Below are 19807 nucleotides of genomic sequence, written 5' to 3'. Positions count from 1 at the left end.
CTTTGTATTTCTGGTAGAATTCAGCTGTGAATCCGTCTGGTCCCTGGCAGTTTTTGGTTAGTAGGCTATTAATTACTGCCTCAATTTCAGAACTTGTTACCAGTCTATTCGGGGATTCAGCTTCTTCCTGATTTAGTCTTGGTGGGGTGTATGTGTTCAGGAATGTGTCCATTTCTTCTAGATTTTCCAATTTATTTGCATAGAGGTGTTTATAATATTCTCTGATGGTATTTTATATTTCTGTGGGTCAGTGGTGATATCCGCTTTATCATTTTTTATTGTGTCTATTTTATTCTTCTCTCTCTTCTTCTCTATTAGTCTACCTAGTGGTCTACCTATTTTATTAATTTTTTCAAAAAAACAGCTCCTGGATTCATTGATTTTTTTGGAGGGCTTTTCGTGTCTCTATCTCATTCAATTCTTCTCTGATCTTAGTTATTTCTTGTCTTCTACTAGCTTTTGGATTAGTTTGCTCTTGCCTCTCTAGCTCATTTAATTGTGATATTAAGGTGTCAATTTGAGATCTTTCTAGCTTTCTGATGTGGCCATTTAGTACTACAAATTTCTCTCTTAATACTGCTTTAGCTGTGTCCCAGACATTCTGGTACATTGTCTTTTTGTTCTCATTGGTTTCAAAGAACTTCTTGATTTCTGCCTTAATTTCATTATTTATCCAGGAGTCATTTGGGAGCAGGTTGTTTGATTTCCATGAAATAGTGTGGTTTTGAGTGAATTTCTTAATCCTGTGTTCTAATTTGAATGCACTGTGGTCTGAGAGACTGTTTGTTATGATTTCAGTTTTTTTTTTGCATTTGCTGAGAAGTGTTGTACTTCCTATCATGTGGTCGATTTTAGAATAAGTGCCATGTGACACTAAGAAGAGTGTGTATTATGTTGATTTGGGGTAGGGAGTTCTGTAGATGTCTACAGGGTTCACTTGATCCAGAGCTGAGTTCAAGTCCTGAATATCCTTATTAATTTTCTGTCTTGTTGATCTGTCTAATACTGACAGTGGGGTGTTCATGTCTCCCAATACTATTGTGTGGTAGTCTGAGTCTCTTTGTAGATCTCTAACAATTTGTTTTATGAATCTAGGTGCTCCTGTATTGGGTGCATATATATTCAGAATAGTTAGCTATTCTCGTGAATTGTTCCCTTTACCATTATGTAATGCCTTTATCTTTTTTGACCTTTGTTGGTTTAAAGTCTCTTTTGTCAGAGACTAAGATTGCAACCCCTGCTTTTTTTTGCTTTCCATTTGGTTGGTAAATTTTCCTCCATCCCTTTATTTTGAGCCTGTGCGTGTGTGCACATAAGATGGATCTCCTGAATACAGAAAACTGATGGGTCTTGACTATCCAATTTCCCAGTCTCTGTCTTTTAATTGGGGCATTTAGCCCGTTTACATTAAAGGTTAGTATTGTTATGTGTGAATTTGATCCTGTCATCATGATGCTATTTGGTTATTTTGCGCACTAGTTGATGCAGTTTCTTCATAGTGTCATTGGTATTTATATGTTGGTATGTTTTTGCAGTGGCTGGTACCTGTTTTTTTCTTTCCATATTTAGTGCTTCTTTCAGGAGCTCTTGCAGGGCAGGCCTGGTGATGTGAAAATCCTTTAGCATTTGCTTGTTTGTAAAGGATTTTATTTCTCCTTTGCTTATGAAGTTTAGTTTGGCTGGACATGAAATTCTGGGTTGAAAATTCTTTTCTTTAGGAATGCCAAATATTGGCTCCCAATCTCTTCTGGCTTGTAGAGTTTCTGCCGAGAGGTCTGTTATTAGTCTGATGGGCTTCCCTTTTTAGGTGACCTGGTCTTTCTTTCTGGCTGCCCTTAACAGTTTTTCCTTCATTTTGACCTTGGAGAATCTGATGATCATGTGTCTTGGGGTTGGTCTTCTCATGGAATATCTTAATGGTGTTCTCTGTATTTCCTGAATTTTTATATTTGCCTATCTTGCTAGGTTGGGGAAGTTCTCCTGGATAATATTCTGAAGTGTGCTTTCCAGCTTGTTTCTATTCTCCCCTTCTCCTTCTGTTACTCCAATCAACCGTAGGTTTGTTCTTTTTATGAAGTCCCATATTTCTTGGAGGCTTTGTTCATTCCTTTTCCATCTTTTTTCTCTATTCTTGTCTGCATGTCTTATTTCAGTAAGGTAGTCTTCAAGCTCTGATATCCTTTCTTCTGCTTGGTCGGTTTGGCTGCTGATACTTGTGTATGCTTCATGAAGTTCTCGTGCTGTGTTTTTCAGCTCCAACAGGTCATGTATGTTCCTCTCTAAATTGGTTATTCTAGTTAGCAATTCCTCTAACCTTTTATCAAAGTTCTTAGCTTCCTTGCATTGGGTTAGAACATGGTCCTTTAGCTCATTGTAGATTTTTATTACCCATCTTCTGAAGCCTACTTCTGTCAATTCGTCCATCTGATCCTTTGTCCAGTTTTGTGCCCCTGATGGAGAGATGTTGCAATCATTTGGAGGAGAAGAGGCACTCTGGCCTTTTGGGTTTTCAGCATTTTTTTTCTTGATTCTTTCTCATCTTCATGAGTTTGTCAGTTTTGGTCTTTGAGGTTGCTGACCCTTGCGTGGGCTTTTTGTGGGGGACTTTTTGTTGTTGTTGTTGTCGTTGTTGATGATGCTGATGATGCTGTTCTTGTCGCTTTCTGCTTGTTTTTCTTTCAATAATCAGGTCTGTCTTCTGTAGGGCTGCTACAGTTTGCTGGGGGTTCATTACAGGCCGTATTCATCTGATGCACTCCCATGCCTGGAGATGTCACTCAAGGAGGCTGGAGAGCAGCCAGAATGTGTGCCTACTCCTTTTACTGGAACTTCCAACCTTGAGAGGCACTAACTTGATGCCAGTAGGATCGCTCCTGTATAGGGTGTCTGACAACCCCTGTTGGAGGGTCTCACCCAGTTGGGTGGCACAGAGAGTAGGGCCCATTTAATGAGACACTTTGTCACTTGGTTGAGATGGTATGGTTCACCGGGGGGAAACCCACTTGTTTCGGCTGCCCACGTTCCTCAGAACTACCATGAGGAGAGACTAAGTCTGCCAGTCTGCAGATACTGAGGCCACCCCTCCCCCTAGGGGCTCAGACCCAGGGAGATCCAAATTCTGTCCCTGACCCTCTGGCTGGAGTTATTGGAGTTCCTGCAGGGAAGCCCCACCCACTGAGGAAACATGGGCCAGGGTTAGACCTGAAGAGGCACTCTGGCCACAGACTACCACAGCTGGTGTGTTGGGCTGTGGGGACAAGTCTTGGGACCAAGCTGTCTAGCCTCCCTGGCTCCCACAGGGGAAAAGCCAGCCTCAGCTGATCTTAATTTCCAAACTGTACTCTCTCCCAAGTACCATGTTAGTTGTCATTTGAAAGATTTGAAACCTATTTTCTTCAACATTCTGTGTTATTTTACTCATTTGGCTTCTGTCTTCATGATGACATTAGAGAACACTGGTTCTCAATAGGAAAGTACTGCCCCTTAGTGAAACTCTCTGGGTTATCACAATAATTGGGATGCTCCACCATTTAATAGGTAGGTTGGGATGAGGGATGCTAGAACCCCTTCAAAGCAAGAGATAGCATGGTAAAGAATTTTTCTCAGGCTCTACACCAGAGCTCCACCTCCTGTCTAATGAGAGGCGACACCAGATTCTCATAGGAGTGTGAATCCTATTGTGAATTGTGCATGAGAGGGATTTAGGTTGTACGCTTCTTACGAGAATCTGATGATACATGTAATGCACTTAAACCATCTTCCCCCTCCCCGCCCCTGTCGTGGCAAAATTGTCTTCCACAAAACCTGTCCCTGGTGCCAAAAAAGGTTGGGGACCGCTGCTCTACATGAATTCCAAATGTCCCCTCAAGTAGATTAAAAGCTTTTAATAAGTATTTGAGCTCAGAACCTAACTCATTTTACACACAAACCCAGAAATTTGTGTCAATTTATTATCTATGTTGCATTTCCTGGACACTTGACATTTGTGTAAATGAAAGGAATAATGTGCTTTAGTTTATTTTTGGAAGTTTATATCAAAAATTATTTTTCAATTTGGAAAATATTTTACTGAGAACCATACATTTTTTAAAAATTTAGATCACCCATGCCAAAATTCTGACTGTCCTTCATTTGCAGCTGACCTATACAGGTAGTCATTTTATAGGGGCAAGAATATGACTAATTAAGTCTTCTAGTATAATCATGTCCAAGCTTTTAGACAGAGATATGCACGTTATTCAATTATAAGTTAGTTTTCTGTTCTTTCTTCCTAATGTTATGGTTTGGGCTTGATACTGATTTTCTTAGAATTAGTGTGTGTCGATATGCAATAGTATTTTATAAATTTCATTCCATGATAACAGTGGTGGTGCTATACAAAATTTTACTAAAGAGGACATTGGGTGTCATGAGATTCTAAGTCACTGCTGTAGACACAGAAGATTCACTTTGACAGAGTTTACAGCAATGTTAAAGAATTTTGAATTCTCCCTCTGCTTTCATTTGTAGTTCAGTATAAGAGTCAAAACCCCCCCTACACACACACACATGCACACATACACACACACACACACACAAAAAATGCCTCATTTACTTTGAAAATAAACTATCACTTGTGACTGAATTGAATAAAATATATAATTCAGGGAAGCATTAACTTAGTTCAGGGGCCACAAACTAAACCCTGTTCACTGCATGTTTTTTGACCAGCATCATGGTTTTAAAATTGTTTTAATTTAAATGACATCAGAGGAGGCATATCTAAAGTTCAACTGTACCAACTATGCTAGTGTATACCTGAAGAACAAAATAGTAGCTCACCCACAATAGAAATGTTTCCTGAGAAACAGAGAGAGAGAGAGAGAAAGAAAGAAAGAAGAAAGAAAGAAGGAAAAAAGAAAGAAAGAAAGAGAAAGAAAGAAACAAAGAAAGAGAAAGAAAGAAAGGAAGGAAGAGAGAGAGAAAGCACGTGTGTGTGTGACTTGTACAAAATTGGCTTCCAGTTAAAACAATGGGTCAGTGAGTAGTATTTAAAGATTAGGAGACTATATATGAAATATTCTGATTTTTTGCTGAACTTGGAAAAATCAGAAAACAGATGGTCTGGCCACACCAGATCTTCATTGTCTCGCCGCAGCAAGAATCTGGGACTGAAAGATGGCTGCCTCCTTTAGACAGACAGCAGCTCTCCAGGGGGTTCACCTTTCTTTATTGTTTCTCTCAGCTGGCCTGATTAATTGATTTACATTATCTGCCAGAGCCCTATATTTGTGACCTCTGGCTTAATTGTTTATAAAACTACCTACACAAAGAGAAACAAAATATTCAAAGTAAGTGAAAATGTGTAGAGTGCTACAAAATATCAGGTAATATTTTATTCTAAGGTTATATGCTAATTATGAAAATAAATAACATTATCATATAGTATGATGTAATGAGGAAGCAACAGCAAGAACAACACAGGATCTATAACTAGGGTCATTTGTAATCTCAATTTTGCACCTTTACCTGTGTGTGACTGTATATAAATCACATTTCCTTGCTTATCTTTAGTTTTCTTGTCTTTGAAAATGAGGTAGTAAAACCTGACTGTGGTGTACAATGTGAGTGTGTTCTGCTCGTGTGCCTTTGGATCACTTTTTTCCTGCTGGTTTTATGAATCCCTTCCAAACTTTCCCAGTTTCTATGTGCTTTTGCTTCCAACAGCTAGTAAAGGACTGTCCTTGGGCTACTGAAACCTATTTTGCCTGCAAATGGGAAGAGACAGAGTTACCCGAAATATTACATTCCTCTTGGAGCCCTTAGCCAATGTCTGAAGGCAGTAAAAATTTGAAATCTCTGATCCGTTATCTCAGGTCAGCAGAATTCTGAAGCATAACTTATACTCTAGAATTTCTTTGGAGATGAGATTAAAGTTACCCTTTACCTTTTTATTCTGATATTGTACTGTTGCTTGGCTCCCTCTTTTTTCCTGATCTGCACCCCAGGTTTTCTTCTCAGGATCTAACTCCGGAGAACCCTAACTAAACCACTGACTAACCAACCCTCATTAGTGTTAGATGAAATGTGATGTATAAAAATGAAATTTTAAAACATTATTATAAAATGCTATCTTTAAAAATCTTGTAGAATTTTCAAGGCAGTATCACAATCTTTTCCCATGCCAAAAAGCTAGTGAAAGAATTAACTTCATAGGAAATATCATGATAACAATCTGTCCATATCTTTTACATAATCAGAAAGTCAAGAACTCATTAGAAGTCAGGAAGTTGTGTTTTGATTACGGCAACATCCCTCTGTAACCAGTTCTAAATAGAACTCTATGTTGACTCTACAATGATGAGAAATGACATTGCATTATGGTTTTCTGTTTACTATGGTTCTCTTCAACTTAAAACTTAGACTTTCTTTGAGTAAAACAGGCTCTCCGCTTGTTTATGAGATTATTTCTAAATTGCAAAATTCTTCTCTCCATATTTTCCTACATTATCATGTTTTTCTCGTATTTTTTTCATTCAATGTTGGCTGCCACAATCATATACACAAAAGTGTGACAAAAGTGCATCTGAAGTGGAGGTTTTAGCAGCTAACAGTAAGTGCACCAGGTCTGTCAAATGAATGCATTCCATAATTTTGGTCATGTATTCTACATACCTAGTTTTGTCTTCTTATGGTAACCTTGCTATTTCCCCATGGCAATCACTGAGTTTCATTATCATAGTCAACCATCCTTAATGTTAGAATCTACTTTCACTGGCAAAATCTGAGAACCAAACTTTCAGTTCATCAATAGGTGTGGTGAATTTAAATGGGCTAAAAGGAGACACATTAAGCCTGAAACTAACATTGGCAGCTGTTTTGTTAATTTGATTGTTATTATGGTCAATCAGCATGTGTTTAATGACTCAAAAACAAACAATTAAAATATAAAGCAGAGAGTTGAAAAACCAATTGTTTTGACACAAAATTATTTTTTTAAATCCCGTAAATTGGTTACTTGTTTTAGAAACATAATTTCAGTATAAAACATTGGTTTGATCAGCTTCCCTTTTCTTACATACCACACAGAACAGAATTAAAAAAGTGTAGTTAAGCTTAATATCTTTTTGATTTAGCCCCAGAAAGTGGTTGAATTAGACCAAAATCCTATTGTTAATGATTGTAGTTCCAAATTTTAGTGTGCATACACATAAAAACTACTTCTAATTATTCATTTTTTTTGAGGAAACAATAATATTTTCACAGTTATTTATGGGAAGAATAATGTATAAAATGATTTTGGAGTCGTTTGACTGCATGGACAGCCCAGATATCAAAATATGAAACTTTATGGCAGAAACTAGATTATTTAGACCTTTAATCTAAAATTTTCATAAATTGTAATATAACTTTCTTAAAAATTAATAACTTCTGTTTTTTGATATTATTTGTCTTAGCTATGGAAATTTATAAATTATATTAGTATTTTACTAGCTTTAAAGTGGAGACTATATGTAGAAGTTATTCTAAGATGCATATGTAAGTAATTATGATCTCGGAAAAAGGTAAACATGTAATTTTAAAAAATGCAAATATTCAAGAACATGACTCCTGTCTCCTAAAGTAGGGTCTAATTGTGGGGTGAGATACAACCTGTAAACAGATGAGGAAATTTTAGGGTAATAAATATTTTGATATACATGATTCTGTAAGGATACATATGAGAGTAACTAATTCAGACTGGGAAATTCGGGGAAGGCTTTTCAGAGGATATGCAAAACTCATCCGAATGAACTTTTTTTTTTTTTTTTTTTTTGAGACAGAGTTTTGCTCTTGTCTCCCTGGCTGGAGTGCAGTGGCACAACCTTGGCTCACTGCAACCTCTGCCTTCCAGGTTCAAGCAGTTCTCCTGCCTCAGCCTCCCAAGTAGCTGGGATTACAGGCCCCTGCCACCATGCTGGCTAATTTTTGTATTTTCAGTAGATCCAGGGTTTCACCATGTTGGCCAGGCTGGTCTCCAACTCCTGACCTCAGGTGATCCGCCCACCTCGGCCTCCCGGAGTGTTGGGATTACAGGCGTGAGCCACCGCATCTGGCCCAAACGAAAAATTTAGATGAGAATTTTCCAGAGGGACAGATTATGAAAAAGACCAGATAAGAGGGGTGTGTGTGTCTGTGTGTCTGTGTGTCTGTGTGTGTTTTAGGAATGGAAAGAAACTAAATAGAAGATAAAATTGTGTGAAGGAGGAAAGGAGGTATGGGATGGTTATGGGAGATAAATTGATGAAGAAAGCAGAAGCAAGTCTTCTAGGCAAGTCTTGTAAAATAAGTTTGTTTTTGTCTTAAAAGCAATGGGGGAAATGGAGAGAATTTCAAAGGCTTTAAGTAAGAGAGCTTCAGGCTAATATGCACGTTTTAAAGCACTCACTCTGTAATAATGGAGAATAGATAGTAGGGGTGAGGTGAGCAAGACAGGAGGCAGAGAACCAGTTAGAAGTTAGAAGGCTTTTAAAGTCAACCACCAAATGATCTCCTGTACACTAGAGGAGTGGCAATGCTAATAGATGAGATTGAGAGATAGGTAAAAGGAAGGGAAAGAAGAACATGGTGATGTTTTGACTATAAATGGTAGTGAGGGAAAAGGGGAGGGGGCATCAAAAAGACATGAGATTCCTGATTGTCCAATACCATACCGTGGTGCCTTTTACTGAGAAACGGTTTCTAGGAGAAGCAGTTACGAATATGCCAGGTTTATCTTAATCATCAGACTTTTGAGTAAATTATTTGATCTAAAAATTATTGTTTTAAAATTTTACATCTTGGTAACATGGCTCCCTCTAAATCATACTTCTTCATTTCAAATTGGCCTTGATAGTAGAATATAGGTTGTGTTTAAATTTTGAGAGAGACACTTAAAAACTTTATGACTTAGGGTAAATCACTAGACTTCTCTGCAACCACGTTTCTTTATCTGCTGACACTGGAAATTTCATCTAACTTGCTTGGTTGTTTTGAAAATTCAAAAAGATTACGTATAGAGGGCCAATCAAGAAAGGGTTAGCACTGAATCCTTGTCCTCATTCTGTGTTGATGTCCTTACCATTTTAAATTCATCATATATATATGCACACACATATATATAAATTTATATATTCATATTATATACACACATATATGAGGACATACAAATGAGTGTATATATGAATGTATATAAATTCATGATAGAGATATATGCATATATACATATATAATTATTCCAATATGTACGTATGTTAGAATAGTGACTTCCAAAGATGTCTACAAGCTGATCCTTCAAACTTGTGGATAAGCTACTTTACATGGTAAAAGGGAATTTGCAGATGTGATTAAGGTTAAGGACTCTGGAATGGAAAGTTTATTTTGGGATTATCTGGGTGAGTCTAATGTAATCACAGACTCCTTCGAAGCAGGTAACATTTCCCTGTTGTAGTCAAAGAGCCTCGCTGGATGGATGATAGAACAAAGGTCAGAGAAATGCAAACTTGCTGGCTTTGAAGAAACAGGAAGGGAGCCAGGAGCCAAGGAATGCAGATGACCTCCAGAAGCTGAAAAAGACGGTGGGATGGATTCTCCATTAGAGCTTTCGAAAAGAAACACAACCCTGCCTGCCAACACTTTGGTTTTATCCCAGCGAGAGTGGACTTCTGACCTACAGAACTGCTAAATAATAAAATTGGGGTTTCTTTTAAAGCTACTAGGATTGTTGTGATTAGTTGCATCAGCAATAGAACGATTATATATTACATATTTGTATTAATATAATTAAACTTTATATAAGCAAAAGTGAATGGCGAATTTTGAAAATAGGACACAAGATGTTATTTGGAGACAGCTGAATAAGAGGCCAGAAACTACATACACTCTGTGCTCCTCATAAACTTGTGCTCTATAGCTTGTGACCTCGAGAGAACATATCCATGGGGACTTGACCTTTGAGTTTCTCTCTCTTCTGTTTCACAGGTGTTTTTATAACTTTCTACCTCAGCGGAGGGAGAGGACATGTTATGAGATTTTTAGATGTTTCTTTCATATTATCACAGACCCAGGAAATTGTAGTCTTGGTATGTGCATTCCCATAAGCATTTGAATAGAAAGCAAGCATTGGCCTTTCTACTTGAGTAAAGGGTGGGTGAGAGGAAAGAGATATTGAAGAGGCATATAATGAGGAGGAAAGTTTGACTAGGAGTAAATTCTGGGGCTGTGTCTTTGCCTCTTGCCCATCCCATCAGGATGTATCCTAGGTTTCATGTCTTCCCTTGACATCTCCCACTCTCCCCACATAAATAAACTTCAAAGACATCTATGATATGTTATGAAGGCTATGTAGAGCCAATGAATATCCACCGAGTGGTGTCATATAATAGAAGTTCAAATATATTTGTTAGTCAAATGAATGCCTGGATTGCATATATTTTAATTTAAAGGAGAGAGCTTTAAAAGAGCCATGAAACTAAACAAAAGCTTGTTTTATTTTTATTGTCCAAAATTACATTTTTTAAGGATTACATTAAGGGCTGATTCCCCCCTCCCACAAATACTACCAGTTTGATAAATTTTATAATTTTAGAAACATTTTTAAAAGTACAACAATTTATAGTAGGGGAAAATGCTGCTTTCAGGGGCCAAGACCGTAGGTAATAATTGGCAGCGTCCAATTTTTTCTTCTCCATTAGCAGTCCCTAGAGCTTCTGGGGACGAGCATCTTGCAATCTAGATTCAACCACTGTGCAGAAGCTCTTTGAAGTCACATTAGGGATTTGGTTTTCTAGTAGAACCATTATCTACCATATCATATACTAGAAAATGCTTATAATATCCTGTTCAGATTTCTTTAAAGGGCCATTATATATGGTTCTTATTTCTTTTGTTACTGGTTGATGATAACTGAGCTTAATATTAATGTTGTATTCACACATGATCACAAGTACAATTGCTTCCATTGAATTGGCCATTTAATCATTTCAATTAAAAAATCATACTAACAAACATGTTTTCTCATGAAATTAAATGTCCTTCCCCCCAAATCACCTGAATGATCTATTTTGGCTCTCTTTGGATAAAGACGACATCAGAGATAAAAGCCCAAGACTCAGCCACACTGAGAAAGAAACTATCTAACTGCAGGGATGGGGGACCACTCCCCATTTCCCTCTCTGTTGAGAGCTGTTCTGTTGCTCAATAAAATTATTCTCTGCCCTCCTCACTCTTCAATTGTCAACTTATCCTTATTCTTCTTAGAGGCCAGACAAGAGCTCAGGAACCGCAGAATGTAGGTACAAACTGCAGCACAGGTGAGCTAAGGCACATCCAGCACAGCTGCAGGCTGAGCCTGTGTGCAAGCCAAGCCTGTGTGCAAGCCAGACTCAGCCTGGGTGGGCCAAGTGGGTGGGGCACCTCCTGCAGCAGGTAGCATGCCTGAGTGAGACCCAGGTAGGAGTGTTGGCAGCCAGAGGTCCCCAGCTGGCAAAATGACCAAGTAAATTCCTGCATCATTTTCTGGGGGCTTGTCAAGGATCTGAGGAAGGATGAAAAAATGTGGACCCAAACCCTCTTTCACTTTCATTTCTGAGCTTTCTTGTCCTCAGACGTTTTCTGAAAACAGATGGAGCACCGGATCTCTGTTAGCCAATTAAGAATGAATGACATGGCTGCAGAGGAGGCTGCCACCCACACCCCATCGCACTTGGGGATGAGAATGTCGGCTCTGTTCCAATCCAGTCTTTTCTAAGGCATTTTCTTTCTTTTTTTGTGGCACCTGTCTCTTATTTATATACAATATTGGGGGTGTTTTGTAAAAACTGCTTTACCACCTGTTTGAAAGTATCTTGTACACTCGTGGTTAAGTCATAACCTTAAACAAGGCTTGTTGGTTTCACCTGTGAGGTTACCTTTGGTAAAGTTTAAAAGCCAGAAATATTGGCTGCTTGGTGTGGCTAAAGTCGAGTAATAAGTGATTTAAAAGGATTTTTAAAAAATAGTTCTATGGTTAACATTCAGCTTAATTAAAAGTGGATATCCAAGCTATGGGTATATTTAAAAGGCCTTTATGGCTTTTTGTTTTGTTTTTTCTCTTGGATCTTCTTGGATCTTGTTTTGCTAGAAGTGTTTTTTGTTTGTTTGTTTGTTTTGTTTTCTCAATTGGCTAAATTAATTGTCTCCATCTTGTCTTGCCACTCTTAATGCACACATGAGAGGCACAAAGATAACTTCTAATAGCCTGGTACTTTTTAGGAAAAACAGAGAAGGTGTCACAGACCCCATTTTGGGAAAAAAGTCTCTGTTTTCCTCATGGAACTCCAGGAATTAAAAGTGGATGGATCCCTCTCAAAATCTAAGGCTCCTAAACCACACGCTTTCCTAGCCTTGTTTCTTGAAGGGCTCCAGCCTGAGATCAATAATCCAATTAGGAGATTGGCAAAATGAATATTTGTACAACTAGTGAATCTTTTTCTGTCTGTATGTATGTGTTATGTGCATGATGTTTATTAAAAAAACAGCTCTAATTAACTGGCTTAAAAATAAGAGCTTAGATCAAATATTTTTAAAGGAAAAATAAAAGCTCTGATACCTTTTAGTTTACATAACTTTAATCTTGTTTTAATTATTATTGGTAAAATACAAATATCTTCAAAATGTAAATATGGGGTCTGAATTATGCAGGTTACATACTAGGTTTGATACATGCTTTAAGATCATAAACTGCTTCTTTGGCTTTTGAAAATTGTTCAACTTGTCTGCTTCACAGTTTGGTAAGGCCTGTGGACATATGGAATTAACCACACCTCTAAATGTGCTGAAAACAGTCAGACCTTATCTGTGCCTAGAACATAATTAAGATAACTGGGTTCACACCAAAATTAAAGATTGTTCAGAATTACCATTATAACATGTAATTAAGACTACTGAAAAAAGATTTACATACAAGGTTTGTAAGGAAAATAAAATGTGTTTTTAGTAAAAGATTATAAGAAGGTATGATTATAAGAAGCCATGGGAAGGTAAATTTTTGCCTAGTTGAAAGGGTTAAAGGATTGTCTTAGATTAGATAAGATAAAGCTAAAGGTTTAGACAAGTTGTAGAAGGTTTGTAAAAATAAACCTTGTAAAAGAAATATGTGAACATATTGACTAAATTCAAAAGGGTATTATTTTCTTTTTCCATAAATCAAGCATTGAAATAAAAGCACAAGATTTTCTTAAGGCATTTATCTGCTCTTTAACAGAAATTGGTAAGGGATTGAAAAAAGGTTTATACCAGTACCATGCTGTTTTGGTTACTGTAGCCTTGTAGTTGAGTTTGAAGTCAGGTAGTGTGATGCCTCCAGCTTTGTTCTTTTGGCTTAGGATTGACTTGGCAATGCGGGCTCTTTTTTGGTCCCATATGAACTTTAAAGTAGTTTTTTCCAGTTCAGTGAAGAAAGGCATTGGTAGCTTGATGGGAATGGCGTTGAATCTGTAAATTACCTTGGGCAGTATGGCCATTTTCACGATATTGATTCTTCCTACTCATGAGCATGGAATCTTCTTCCATTTGTTTGTATCCTCTTTTATTTCCTTGAGCAGTGGTTTGTAGTTCTCCTTGAAGAGGTCCTTCACATCCCTTGTAAGTTGGATTCCTAGGTATTTTATTCTCTTTGAAGCAATTGTGAATGGGAGTTCACTCATGATTTGGCTCTCTGTTTGTCTGTTGTTGGTGTATAAGAATGCTTGTGATTTTTGTACATTGATTGTGTATCCTGAGACTTTGCTGAAGTTGGTTATCAGCTTAAGGAGATTTTGGGCTGAGACAATGGGGTTTTGTAGATATACAATCATGTCGTCTGCAAACAGGGACAATTTGACTTCCTCTTTTCCTAATTGAATACCCTTTATTTGCTTCTCCTGCCTAATTGCCCTGGCCAGAACTTCCAACACTATGTTGAATAGGAGTGGTGAGAGAGGGCATCCCTGTCTTGTGTCAGTTTTCAAAGGGAATGCTTCCAGTTTTTGCCCATTCAGTATGATATTGTTGGTGGGAGTGTAAACTAGTTCAACCATGGTGGAAGTCAGTGTGGCGATTCCTCAGGGATCTAGAACTAGAAATACCACTTGACCCAGCCATCCCATTACTGGGTATATACCCAAAGGATTATAAATCATGCTGCTATAAAGACACATGCACACGTATGTTTACTGCGGCATTATTCACAATAGCAAAGACTTGGTACCAACCCAAATGTCCAACAATGATAGACTGGATTAAGAAAATGTGGCACATATACACCATGGAATACTATGCAGCCATAAAAAATGATGAGTTCATGTCCTTTGTAGGGACATGGATGAAATTGGAAATCATCATTCATTAAACTATGGCAAGAACAAAAAACCAAACACCGCATATTCTCACTCATAGGTGGGAATTGAACAATGAGATCACATGGACACAGGAAGGGGAACATCATACTCTGGGGACTGTTGTGGGGTGGGGGGAGGGGGGAGGGATAGCATTGGGAGATATACCTAATGCTAAATAACAAGTTAGTGGGTGCAGCGCACCAGCATGGCACATGTATACATATGTAACTAACCTGCACAATGTGCACATGTACCCTAAAACTTAAAGTATAATAATAAAAGAAAAAAAACTTAAAAAAAATTGCCTTTAAAAAAAAAAAAAGGTTTATAAGAATCTCACCTCATAGTCAAAATAGCTAAGATTGTGTAGAATTATAATATAATAAGGAATAATATAGTATGATATAATAAATTGATTTATTACATGAAATTTAAAAATTTTTAAAAATATAAAAAATTAATTTTTTAAAATTTCATTTAAAAAATTGGAGTGGACATTAATAGTAGACTAATGCAAGTGTGAAATTTGGCTTTCTTTTCTCTCTAACAAGATTTTCATGTAACATTAAAGGATAATGGAGGTTTCTGGTTTGTCTTGAGAATAAACTACCAAAAAAGGAAGGGAAAGACAAGAGACAGATTGTTTGGAAAGCTAAGTCTTCCCTCTTAATGAGTAAATGGTTTTTCCCCTTTGTAAAAAATGTTTTGAGTCACCTTTTGACCAAATAAATGAATTATGGTAACCTGGAATTCTCTTTCATAATATCAAGGGTTTTAAACCTTTAACATATTTGATAGACTTTCCAAAATCAAATTTCAGCTTCAAAATTGTCTTTCCTGACCTCTAACTTTTGGATACTACAGAGGGCCCCTAGAGCATCCAAAGGAGAGGTAAATAGGATTATTTGACATGTTTAGTTACACAAGATTGCCAAAATAAAAATAAGGTTTAATCTTCTTTAGGTTATATTTTAGTGAGTAATATTAATATATGTTCAAAAATTGCATGGGATTTCTAAAATTTATTGTCTCAGTATATGTTATCAATCATAATGAGGTTATTATGTTAATTTATTGTAAACCACAGAAGTAACCAAATTTCTTTGTCAATTGTGTTTTTGGCTGTAACTACCCTGGACATTTTGTCATTCACAGACAATTGTCTTTCTTTGATCCTTTTCAAAAGATGGTTTATATAGGACTTTCACGGGTGCTCTCAAATACGGGTTTCTGATTTCTTTGTAGATTGTGACATTAAAATAAATGAAAAACATTCAGAACTCACCAAGAGCTGAAATGTTCATGAATATCAAGCAGAACAAGAGTTAACTGAATGGACTGAACTAACAGAAAACTGAAGTAATCTTGTTTAACTTTTTGCTTAAAACATTGCTGGTCCTTATTTCGTTTTTCGGAGTCAAAAAAACTTTTCTTTTGAGCTATCTGCAGTTTTTGTGGGGTTTTTTTTAGTTTTTTTTTCCTTTTTTTTTTTTTTGACGGAGTCTTGCTCTGTCATACAGGCTGGAATGCAGTGGTGCAATCTTGGCTCACTGCAAACTCTTTCTCCCAGGTTCAAGAAATTTTCCTGCCTCAGCCTCCCAAGTAGCTGGGATTACAGGTGCCCATGACCACACCTGGCTAATTTGTGTATTTTTGCTAGAGATGGGTTTTCACCACATTGGCCAGGCTGGTCTGGAACACCTGACCTTGTGATCCGCCTGCCTCCACCTCCCAAAGTTCTGGAATTACAGGTGTGAGCCACCACACCTGGCCTGCAGCTTTTAACAATTGAGTAAGGTATACTCCTGTTAACAAAATTTGGGGCATATTTGTTTCTCTCACCTGGTTTCTCTAGAATTTGGAAACTATTTGTGAGTATTCTTAACTTATGGCAATATGGTTAGTAGGATAAGTGCAATAAAAATCCATTTTCTTTTGCAACAGGACACAATTGGAGAAACTGGTTGTTTTACCAAGACTTTGACTGGAAGGGTGTGCTTCCCTTTAAGGAATCAAACGTGACTTGCAGAGCCAATAAAAGCCGCTTGGGAAAACTGGCTTCACACCTTGTCTACACAGTCACTGTATAGGGTTCCTAACCTGTGGTAAGTAAGGAACGTCATTTTCTAATATGCCCAGGAGCCCCAAGCTATCTTGGGACTTCAAGAATGGAGGAATTTACTCAACTAATAGTAATTTGAGGGTGTGAACCCATGGCTGGGCTCAGCTTTAGAAAGTCTAATCCGATATTCCTTGTGGAAAAGAGTTCCATCAAAGCCAATTTAAAAGCCTATGTGAAAAATTATTCTTGCTGTGCTTTTTTTGTTTTAACAAATATGAGGGCTGGAGAGAGACAAACTATGTTTCAGAACTTATCATACACTTGTCACTAAATTCTAATCTCATAAAAATCCCAAAAAATAGACAAAAAAGATTAGGTACTCAGTTTTCTGTGAGATTTAGAATTAGAATTTTAATATTGTTTTTACCAAAATTATGAAATATTTAAAACATGCAGAAAAGTATAATCATCTAATAAGAATCAGTGTGCCCATAACTCATTGAAAACAGCTCCTCAGTTTGCCTTATTTTGCTTCAGATGTCTTTCTCTCTTTTTGTTCAATAAGGAAAACATTTCAGATGCAGTTCAAGTCCCAGAGTATCCATCCTGGTCACATTACCTCCCCTGTATTTCCATAGGTGACCATTGTCATGAATTTGTTCTTTATTATTCTCATGAATATTTTATACTTTTTTACCTATGGTGTGCCCATAGTCAATGAATAGAAACATTTTGGTTTCTTATATAAAAGGTCATTTGCTACATAATCTGAAATGTGCCTCTTTTACTCATATTGTTTGATTGAGGTTTACCCATGTTGATAGATGCTACTGTAATTCAATCATTTTATGTTTATATTGTAAAATATATCAGTAGGTACAGATGCAAGATTTTATAAATTCTCCTGTAATAATTATTGTGAATTTTTCAATATTGCAATGATGTAGTTCTTGAAAATACCTCCTTGTGTGCATGTGTGGGAATTCCCTGTGAAGTGCTTACACAAATGGAAAAGCAGGATGATGGGATAGATTCACCTTAAAATTTACAGGATATTTTCAAATTGCTTTAGAAAGGGACTGTATTTGTTTGTACTCCTAACATCAATATTTGAGAATTTCAATTCTTCCATATCATTATGGACACTCAGTATGGTCAAACTTTAAAAATTTTTGCTTAATCTAGTGATTCTGAATAGCATCTTCGGAAAAATAAATGCTAGCAGGAAGTTGACTACTTTCAGTTCAAGACTCATACTCATATTTTTGTGGATAATAAACTGTAGCCAAGATGAAAGCAACTTATTTAAATTCACAGATTTAGTTAACAACAGAATTAAGATGAGAACAGAAACTTGCCTTGAGTTCAGAATTCAATCTGCGGATTCACAGATTTCAGTAAACATATTTAACTGATTTATACGAAGAAAAATACATATATAGAAAAAAAGCAGTCACCTTTAAGAATTTTATTCCATATTTTTATCTTATTTCTTTCTCTCTATTTTTAGTACCTAGACAGATCTTGGGCCTTTGAATCATAATTACATGTTCATGATCCTAAATAATCACCTAAATTTGATTTCAGAATAAAAATGAATTATTGAATATCATCCATTACTCTTTTTGAAACAATAAATTTAAGAAGTTGTTATTCTGGAGCTAATCACATTAAAAATAAGGCATTGCTTTTGATTTTTGAATTCCATTTTATATAACACTGAACAATAGATGTCACTGTTTTGCCAATAAAAATAACTATGAAATTATTTCATTTGATTATTTTTCTTCATAAACAGTTCTGGTGCTGAAAAGATAAGTTATAAGGTTCTGGTAGAAAAATCTCAAATAGTGGCAGGAAACTTTAAATATTAATATCTGCTAGTGTTTTCTCTATGAAACAAATTAATATACTCTCAAACCGTTACTTTCTGAATTATTTTAAATATAGCCAATCTAAAATTTCTGATTTTATGCCTTTCTATTAATGTTCTGACAATTAGGTGTCATTAAAAGGAAAATTAGAATGAGGTTATTTGAGAAATATATGCCCGAGTCAGGAAAAGAAAACTTTCAGAGTGTAATTAATGATATCTTAAGTTCATGCAATGTCTAGTAGTTCACTTGATAGACATGGAATCCATAAAAATGGAAATCAGGGATAGAGAAGCCAAGAAATAAGAAGTATTCAAAATAATGCAATTGGGGCCGGTTCTGAGGCATGGTTAAGTGATAAGATTGTGTTCCAGATCTCGTGGCTGAGGTCAAGGACACATTCAAAGTTTTATCAATTTTGCCTAAACAAATCAGAATTTTTTAAGAAGCTGAGGGCAAGTTGTGAAGGTGTTGGCAATAGAAGATGACCTATTGAAATGACCTAGAGAAACAGTGGAGTGCATTTGAAGATTGTTTAATCACAGTGCATTAATTTAAACCTGGGCATGCTATGAAGAAAGGTTAGGTCAAGGAAGAAGAAAAATGTTAAGGAAATGTTAACATCTGTTTCATTGATTGTGACATACTCAGCTAAAGCCCTAGCTGCCTGTGCTTGATGCCAAGAAAAATAGATGAATTCAGAAAGTTTGGTGAATGAGCAACAACCAGGACCTAAATCTAACAAGCTGTATATTCTAATTGCATTTTTAAAGTGGTTTAAGATTTAAGAAGCACTTTCACATTCATTATCCTAGCTGGTTTCTGACTCTTCAGCCCGTTGCAATTGGACTTCTGAACCAACTATTTCATTCAAGCTGATCTCTCAAAGGTTATTAATGGCCTATAAATTGTCAAAACCATTCACCTGCTCTTAAGCCTTTATTCTACCAGATCACTGTTTTTTATTTTCTTCTTAACATAGTTTACTTTCTCTGCCCTTTGAATTCTCTCCTTCTTTGCTTTCTGTACCACTTTTCTTTTTTCCCCTGGTTTTTCTTCTAATTTGCTGACCTCTCCTTCTTATCCTCCTTCACTAACAATTTGTCCACTATCTTCTACCTTAAATTATTTGTTTTTCTCAGGTTTCTGCCTCTAGTCCTTTTCTCTTTCAATACTTCTGTGGGTGTTTGTGTTGATGAGGATTTGAGCCATTTTATGTACAGGTCTTCATTCAACAAATATTCATTTTCCAGGTGCTATTCTAGATGCTGAGAACACAGTTGTCAAAAGAATAACAGCGTTTCTTTTCTCAGGCTTTTATTTCTAATGGGGGAAAGCACATGTGTAGGAATATGTTGAATTATTGACTGATATGTCTACATCTTCATCAATGCTACCCTCACACTTCAAACACAATTTATTGTACTTGCAGCCCCTACCCAACAGCTAGGAAAATATGGAATTGTGTCTTTTAGGAAAATAAATTCAGGGGAAAACAAATGGGTCAATATTTTAAG

General features: G+C 36.5%; 1 long non-coding RNA gene across 1 annotated transcript in view; it reads left to right on the top strand.

Moving 5' to 3' along the window:
* The window catches only part of LOC134729459 (uncharacterized), a 550495-nt gene that overhangs the window by 360738 nt on the left and 169950 nt on the right, over positions 1–19807 (top strand). The window contains exon 5 of the long non-coding RNA XR_010110567.1: positions 16299–16459. This is a non-coding gene — a long non-coding RNA (uncharacterized LOC134729459). The remainder of the gene's footprint in view (positions 1–16298; positions 16460–19807) is intronic.

Source organism: Pan paniscus, chromosome 19 (assembly GCF_029289425.2).
Source record: "Pan paniscus chromosome 19, NHGRI_mPanPan1-v2.0_pri, whole genome shotgun sequence".
In the NCBI taxonomy this organism is placed as follows: Eukaryota; Metazoa; Chordata; class Mammalia; order Primates; family Hominidae; genus Pan; species Pan paniscus.
This window is presented reverse-complemented; position numbering and strand designations above follow the sequence as displayed.